The sequence below is a fragment of the Trachymyrmex septentrionalis genome, unplaced genomic scaffold, assembly GCF_001594115.1.
Source record: "Trachymyrmex septentrionalis isolate Tsep2-gDNA-1 unplaced genomic scaffold, Tsep1.0 scaffold37, whole genome shotgun sequence".
NCBI lineage: Eukaryota > Metazoa > Arthropoda > Insecta > Hymenoptera > Formicidae > Trachymyrmex > Trachymyrmex septentrionalis.
The window spans coordinates 2,008,585-2,016,901 of NW_017305536.1; the positions used below are offsets into that span (position 1 = coordinate 2,008,585).

Consider the following 8,317-nt stretch of genomic DNA (forward strand, 5'->3'; position numbering starts at 1 on the left):
TTTTAAAACTACTGTCTAAAATAATTATTTAAATAATTATACTGACATTGCGTTTAGAAATGGGATTGATACTTCTTTCTAGTGTTTACTGGACAAGTTATACCGAATATTCTGGAAATTCTTCCTGAGCATCATCAGCAGACACTTGTCAAATGGTAGTCCTAGGGATTTAACTCTCTCGTCTGGAGGATCGTCTCGATTACTAACGGATAGCTCGGTCTTTGCGTGCAACGAAACGTTAAATGCTACTGCTAAACGGTGGTTGTACATTGTCTCGCGGATCACGCAACACCGCCATGCTCCATCATTGTATCATCTCGTTTCGTCGTCATCGTTGTAATCGCACGACTACGACGGGTCACATCGGTCGTACTCGGTTTCATTTCCGTGTCGCGGGGGATAGTAGTTCGCAAACGGAGAACGTATCTAGTCGCTCATCTTCCGCGCGCTCGCTTTACAATCGCGGCTGCAGCTGCAGCTATCCAACGACGCCATATTGTACGAATGCGAGTACGTAGTACTCCGGGGCCACTGCCAATTTCCATGGCAGATTACTTTCCAGTATCACGTGCCCTTCTTCCCCACCGGGGGGAGGCAGATGGAGCGTGCCGCTCTCGCTCCGCACACCTGCACGTATCGCGTGCGTGGATAAAACTAATTTCGAGCCTCCCTGACGAAATAAGGCGCACGGGACGTGAATTCGTAATCCAGTAAAGGGTCGCTTTATCATTGAGAACCAATCGATGTGTCAATAATCTTTTCCGCTACACGGATTATTACGTGGTGTTACGCTAACGAATCATCAAACAGTACGTCGTGCAAAGCGTTTTTCTATTGTGCTCAGTTCGATAGGAGTTTGTAACTTCACATCCGTGATATCTTTTCTCGATAAATCCGTCAATTAAAATGTAGATACATATATATCGAATAAAAACGATCAATTTTGTGAAATCAATATAAAATATTAATCTTTTTATTTCGGTTGAAAATCACAAATTGAGCTTAGTACGGCTCTAAAATTATTAATTCAATCGTGTATTATTGCAAAATAATTATAGTATCTCTTTTGCCGTTGCTTATTGAATTTGTCCTGGTTCCGCTGGATTGATTAATTGATTTATCGCAATGAGTGGCATTGGATTAATTAAATTTGTTCTTTCTGTTTCAGGTACGTGACCGGGTATTATAATGCAAAGCATCGTGAGTTATGACAGGTAACATGAGCGATATAGTATATAATCACATGTGTATTATTAATTTTGAAAAATATTCATTAAAACGATTACACGCTGTACGCGCATATGAGAGAAATAATGTACGATATTTCTACATAAATCGAAATTCATTCTATGTAGAAAATCGCGCAAATTTTCGCAAATTTTCTGCGAACAATCCCGTTCAAAATTTGTCAGAAAGCATCTTCGCGGCATATGGCGCGCAGATAGCAGATTTACCTTTGACTGGAACATAAAAGGAATTAAGGCTAATAAATTCGCTATGCTGGCTGCCGTCCCTTTCAATTTCGCGCAAGTGTATCTAGGATGTAGGCAGCCGGCGATAATATGCGATCCAGCAGAGCGCGAATTGAGTTTGCTGAAAACGCGCGAAAAGGATTTTTCGCGCAACCCCGTCCGACCCCACAGCAAGACGAACGCCCTTTGATCTATCCCTTCGAATTTCGTTCCCTCGCTGGTGCGACGCGATCCCGTCTGCGCGTCTAATTCTTTCTTTTACTATCGATGAGGTCGCTACTTCCGATGTCACTTCATGCTCAAAGAGCTCGTCGTTAGCGGATAAAATGTTCTTTCGGGCGCTTCAAGTTCTAGTCTTTGACACGAAACAGTGATTGTTGATTGTTTTCGCATGTCAGTAAAAAACACACAATCAGAGTTGAATCAAGAAAGATGAATTTGTGAGAATATTGCTTCTCCTAGAATACTCGAGTGTTCTTCTGAAATAGAAAATAATAATCTCGACATTTTTTTTTTCGAAAGAGTAAATGTTATATTAAAAACGAACAAAGTAAAATACTAATCAAATCATTTCACTCATTTCACGATCTGTAAAACGTCAAGTCTAATTTCTCTTTCGAAGGGTTATTTCGATCAATTCTGATTAACTTTAATCGACAGTTAGTCCATTATAGTTGGCCAATAACATCTGTCGTTGATAAATGCGATTGGAGTCAATTTCAATTGGAGTAATCGTCAATTAAAGTTAATCGAAGTCGGTCAAAGTGACCCTTTGCTACATATTTTTGATGAATCAAAAAGATAATTAACAAAAGCTGGTAGGTCTATTTTGAATGAACGCATCGCACTCGTTTTGTACTTCGGCTGACACAAACTACCTAGTATCCACCGAGGTAGATCAAATCATTATAATAGAAGCTACAGGTCTACAGGGAGTTCGCGAATGGAGCGAGCGGGACAAAAGTTTCGTATCATTCCGAAACTATCGGATTACTCGAGCTATCTCTGGATCGAGAAAAAATAAGCAAGTTGAGATCATGCTGAGATTTTCAAATACGAGCCCATTTCTGATGCACAGATCGGATGAGGCAGATAAGAAAACTTCTCGTACAGAATAACAATCTAAAATTTCGAACTACATCAACTACACTGTCCGAAGATGCACACGAGCCCTTCAATTCCCAAGTGACGTAAAAGTCCAATATTGGCTGACATGAATCGATAACAAGTATAATTCCCATTTGCACTTTAGAAAGTTATTTTAAATTTTCTCGTAGTGTATGTGAAAAGCTTAATATTTTCTCGATATATTTGCATAAAAGATGCAGTTTATTTCCATCCTATCGTACACACGAACTTCCAGCGAGCTTTTACCATTGTTTTCTGAAAAGTAAAAACAAATGGACTTGTATTACTTGAGGTTCAATATATGCTCTTACGCGTGTCCACAGCTAACTCATCCCTTATCGCGTTACCAACGTCGGTGAGACAACGTCCGTGCCGTACGCAATTATTGAAGCGACACGTTGGCAAACAGAACTTGCCGCTCGCTCACTGAGTAGCGCGTCACACGGAAAAAGTGTTATCACAGCGCTCACACGCGCACGACACTCTTACGTCGGACATTGTCCGAGGACACGCGGGGTGTCCGTGAAAAGTGTGCTCCAAACAATAGCCAGTGAAAAAAACGGCGCCTGAAACGAGACGGGGAAGAGTAGGTGACACGAGCGAGCGAGCGAGCGAACGAACGAAGGGCTGGCTAGCTTACTCGTGCGATGACAGCCACCATCGTAAGCAACGCTGCAAGCAAACAATGCTGACGACGAGTGTCGGAGCACCGGAGAGTAGGAGCTTTTGAAGGGGTCCGTCCTTTCGTCTCGTGCCCGTTCGCGAGCGCGCGTTCCCGTTTCTCGGGATTTCCATAATCTGCGGCCCCGCCGCGGACTCCAGACAGATTTATCCGCGTTTTGCCACGGAACACGAACAATGTCTCTCCCTCGTCTTTTTTTCCGTTTTGTTTTTAGCATCACGGCTCGAGAAACTCCGCAACACGCGCAAGAGGAAGCGAGAGAAAGGAGAGACAGACAGACAGAGACAGAGAGAGAGAGAGAGAGGGGGGGGGGCGGGAGAGAAAGAAAAAGACTGACCCGCAGACGTGTCTGCATATAGAACCGGCGTCGCGAAAATGCCCGTCAATCAAGATGATGCTCTCTCCCTTCGAAACTAAACAAACGTGCCGGTCCTCCCACGAGATAAGTCTAGACGGGCTATAATTGCAAATAAATAGAGACGTCACGACTCGAAGGGGAGAGAAAAGGGAAGATCCTCTTTTCCTGCCACCACTGCCGATTACTTTCCTTTTCTATTTAGACGTGGGTGGCTTCGATAACAAAGAGAGACGGAATAGACGACCCGTCTGACAAAACTCACTGTCGGTCTGTGGATTAAATTGAATAGATTTATCTTGATCAGTCGAAGATGCAATGTTTAAGAAATGCATTTTTCATACGGATAGAAGCTTTTCATACGAAATACCATGTAACATCGTGACATTGTGAATTTATTGTATCATATATTTCATAATAAGTACAAAAATTTTGATGTATTATAATTGGCAGAAAGTCATGTGAAGAGTGTCAAGTTTGCATTATCTTTCTCTTTACACTGAGAAAAAAAAATTGAAATATGTGAATGTATATGACATCTTCTTCGATATTTATTGGTTATAAAAAATTTGACTGTGATGATGAAATATTCATTTCTGTGAAACATAATCTCATTGATTGTAAAACAATGAAATGCATGGATTTATTTCCTAGCAATAAAATTTTATTTCGTTATATATATATATATTTAAATAAGGATTTACTTAAGTTAAACTGAAAATGTTAAAATAAACATTATATCTTATAAATAAATTTTTACGTTTCTTTTTTGAAATATATCTACCACATTTTTTTAAGTAAAGGAAAATAATTGGGAAAATTAGGAACGCGATTCCAACGTCCAAGATTAATCGCGATAACGTCGGGCGCGATTTATCGCGCTATTTTAACATCGGAATGGCGGTCGATGATAGAAGTAAAGTTAAACGCCCATGCACTAAATCTCAAAATGAATCTCGCGTGGTTTCCGGCGACTATTAAATCGGAGCATTCCGAGAATTCATAAAAATTCGGCGTGCGTGCCGAATACTCACACGCCTGAAACGTGTGACGTAATGAGTCGCTCAAACGATTCACAGATGCATATCTTCCTCGGTGTCCCACGCCAGAGCGTCTCTCACGATTTAGTGCGGTATAATGGCTCCGAGAATTGCTCAAGTACGACTGGGTTACTGTGTTCTCCACCCAATCTTGCTTTCTCTCTTCCTCTTTATTTTTTTTTTCTCTTCCCTCGTTTCTCTTTCTCCTCCGGTTGTGATCTATGGCCGTGCTGCCTCGCCAAAGGTCTTTCACTCGGTTCGGTGGTGCGTTCCACGAACACCGAGTGCGCTTGTCAAGAAAAGGAAAGACAAACGTCGACCTACAATCGGTGATGGAAAAATGGGAAAGGCTGCGAGGATGAGATGTTGGTCGGAACGCTATCATTGAGGTACCACAAGAAACAGTATGAATACTGCAACCAGGGATGATGCCGGACGACGCACATTCATTTGTAAAACTTTTCGTATTTCCTCTCCTTGTATTGTTAATTGCATAATTGCCACAATTGATGAATAGCTACGATAATATAGCAAAATAATGAATTTTGCGCTATTTATTATAATTCTGACTTATTTTGCGTATTGGAATCTATTTATATTCGAAATGGAAGTATTATATATTTCAAAAAAGTGTTTAGAAGAAATTCACGGTGAAATTCACGTAGCAGAGAGTGCGTCTCGTCGTCGGGCACTGCGTAGTAGTCTCTTGCGGAGACGGCTTGTGACAGAGCGAGTGTTATTCTTCGACGGTCCATGGAAATTGTTTATTTCGCAAACACGTCCCCAACCGCTGCCTCGTGTCACAGGACCATCATTCGTTTCGGTTTCGCCTCGTTTCCGTTTACAGCTTGGTTTGTTGGTTCATCTAGATCGACGCTCCTGATACAGAAAGGGATGGAGCAACGAGAGAAATAGGAGAAAGAAGGCGAGGGAGCGAGAAGGGCAGGAAGGGAAAACGTGGGCGAAAGCGAAAGGCAAGAGGTAGGAAGGAAAGAGAGATACGACCAATCAGAGCAAAGCTCATCTAGCACGTGCCACTGACAGCCCTCGGTCTCGCCCTTGCAATCCTTCGAATTCTCATGTCCGTCCTGCACGTCATTCATCGCAAGCTAATCTAGCAAAAATAACCGTATTAAACCGCGATTGCGAATGATCGAAAAACTTAATAAGGGAACACGGTACACTTAACGCGCTGATTCCGCCTGTTAAACGTGCCACGTTATTTTATCGCACGTGAGTTTTACGTTTGGACATCGACACGATTACAGTTTCGTTCGTTTCAATAGGGATAACTATCGAGCCGGCAGTAAACGCATTACCGGCGCAATGTGCTATTTGTTGTCGTTACGTCAACGTTGTCCGACAACGGTGTCCAGCGCGCTCCGTCGAAAGTTTTATCGTTTCACATATGTCGAACGCTAACGGACTCGTATATTTTTTTTTTTTTTTTTTTTTTTTTTTCACTGTGCTTCAACCTCACCAAGGATTTTACAGCGCGTCACCCCGATGGCAACCGTTAGCGTTAATTATCCTAGACTGAAAAATCGTGTAACGTAATAAATCGGGGATGGATATTGGTTCTGGTCGCACGACGGACGCCATTTGTCGATACGTCCGATATATGAGAACGTGTATATACGAGACACCTCCACTTCTTATATTCACCCGTCTCCCTCTCGCGATCCTCTCATAGTCCCACCGCGCGAAACAGTCTGTTCCCATTGGAACCACGAAATCACGTTTCCCGTCTGTAACTTTTGTTCTTCCCGAAGTTGTTCTTTCCCTCTGCGGTGCGGCCAAGGCTTCGCGAAAAGAATTGTTCGTGATAAATCTTCTCACCGGTGGCCGAGCGATTTACTTACTCGGTTTCGGCCCGGCGCCCGAAAATTCCCTCGATCAAACTCAATCATTTCCATTCGAATGGCACGCACGTACTTCGAAACTGTGACTTCCTAATCATCGCCGCTATGCGCTGCCCGTGTGGCTCGATACAGGCGTGTACGGGCTCCCGTGTAATGCGGGAGAACGTTGGCGTGCGGCCAATGCATCATATTTGATCGACGGATCGCACGAGTGCCCTGGATATTTTAATCGGGGAGTATCATGCATGAGTGAGAATCCACATGCGCCTTTGTGGCAGCTTACCCGAAGACTGAACTTATACTTTTACGAGCGGTATACTTTTTTAATAAACGCATATAAAAATTATTACCGTAAAAAAGATGAGGGACGCGAGAGAGGCTCGTTGTGTATCTGTTTTTATTCCTGATAGATCTTAAAATAGGCGCGCGCGCGCACGCGAGTAATCCGTAAAACTGAACTAATATAAAAACTAGTACATTGCTGTAGCCTCCCAACTCTTTGTGGATAGTGTTACGAATTTTAAATAAAACTTTAGTCTGTATTTATTAATCTTGCGTAACTTAGATTTTTATGGAAAGGAGATAATTTAAATTAGAAAATAATTTTAACTTTATGCGCTCAGTCTTGCCGTAAACCACATTTGCGGCATGTATCAGTACAGTTGCTGCTTTCGTTATCCGGCGAAAAGACATGATAGATTCAGTAAAGCGGCATGTGAACTTGGTTTCATAAATAAAGATTCTTCTGCGCGTCAGAGCGGCTTTTTAAAATTTAGTCCGCTCGCGCTGGCTAGAGAGAATCTGTAATGCAGGCGAGGGATGTCTTTCAACGAGATGAACTTGACTCGCCTTTGGCTCCATATTAGCCAGTATATCGACCTACCCGCCTATAATGTCTATGTCTCTCATCTCGTTTTCGCTCTAGAGTAATATTACATTATGTCTGTTACGTGTATAATCTCAAGGATTTATATGAAATCGTCAATCATAAGAAATTATAGAATTTTGATTAATCAATGTGTAAGTCGAGCAAACGTTCATCAATAATCATATGTTATTCGCTATCAGTCGCTAATTCATATACAGTCGCTATTCTTCTTTAATGTAAATCATATAAATTTTTAGATATTAGCCTCAGACATTACAATTTCTCATAAAAATTATTATAAAATTTTTATAAAATTATAATTTTTTTTTAGTAATGTAATATTACAAAAGAACATGTAAATTTTAAGAAAATAAATTCAATAAATTAAAATTAACCCATCTTTTCTCTCTCTCTCTCTCTCTCTCTCTCTCTCTCTCTCTCGTCAGTTTTATTATTTAATCACGTTATCTATGCTAATGTGAAAACACTCACATCTTTGACGTGCACTTTATTTAATAGTAGATAGTGACTATTGCAAGATAGGCACAAGTCTTTTCATGGATAGATCATACTCACAAAGAGACTGCCGCGAAGCATTCAGCCAACAAAGTGCTTTTCATATTCTCGAAAGACGTGACGATCGAACACAATAAATCTCGTGTATTATAAATTTTCGAGATTTTATGGCCGTCCTTTTCGTGACACTCGACATCTGCCCTGGTGCGCCAGACTTAAAGAGGGACGCGAGATAAAGTACGACGCGATAGAATTTTCGAACACCCTGCTGCGAGGGGAAACGACGATAATCTAGTCTTAGCACATCATTTATGTACATTATGTGTACTTCAATCTCTCTCTCTCTCTCTCTCTCTCTCTCTCTCTCTCTCTCTCTCTCTCTCTCTCTCTCTCT

General features: G+C 41.5%; 1 protein-coding gene across 1 annotated transcript in view; it reads left to right on the forward strand.

The window, feature by feature from the left end:
- LOC108750630 (teneurin-a) overlaps positions 1-8,317 on the forward strand; it is a 487,296-nt gene that overhangs the window by 355,413 nt on the left and 123,566 nt on the right. The window lies entirely within an intron of this gene.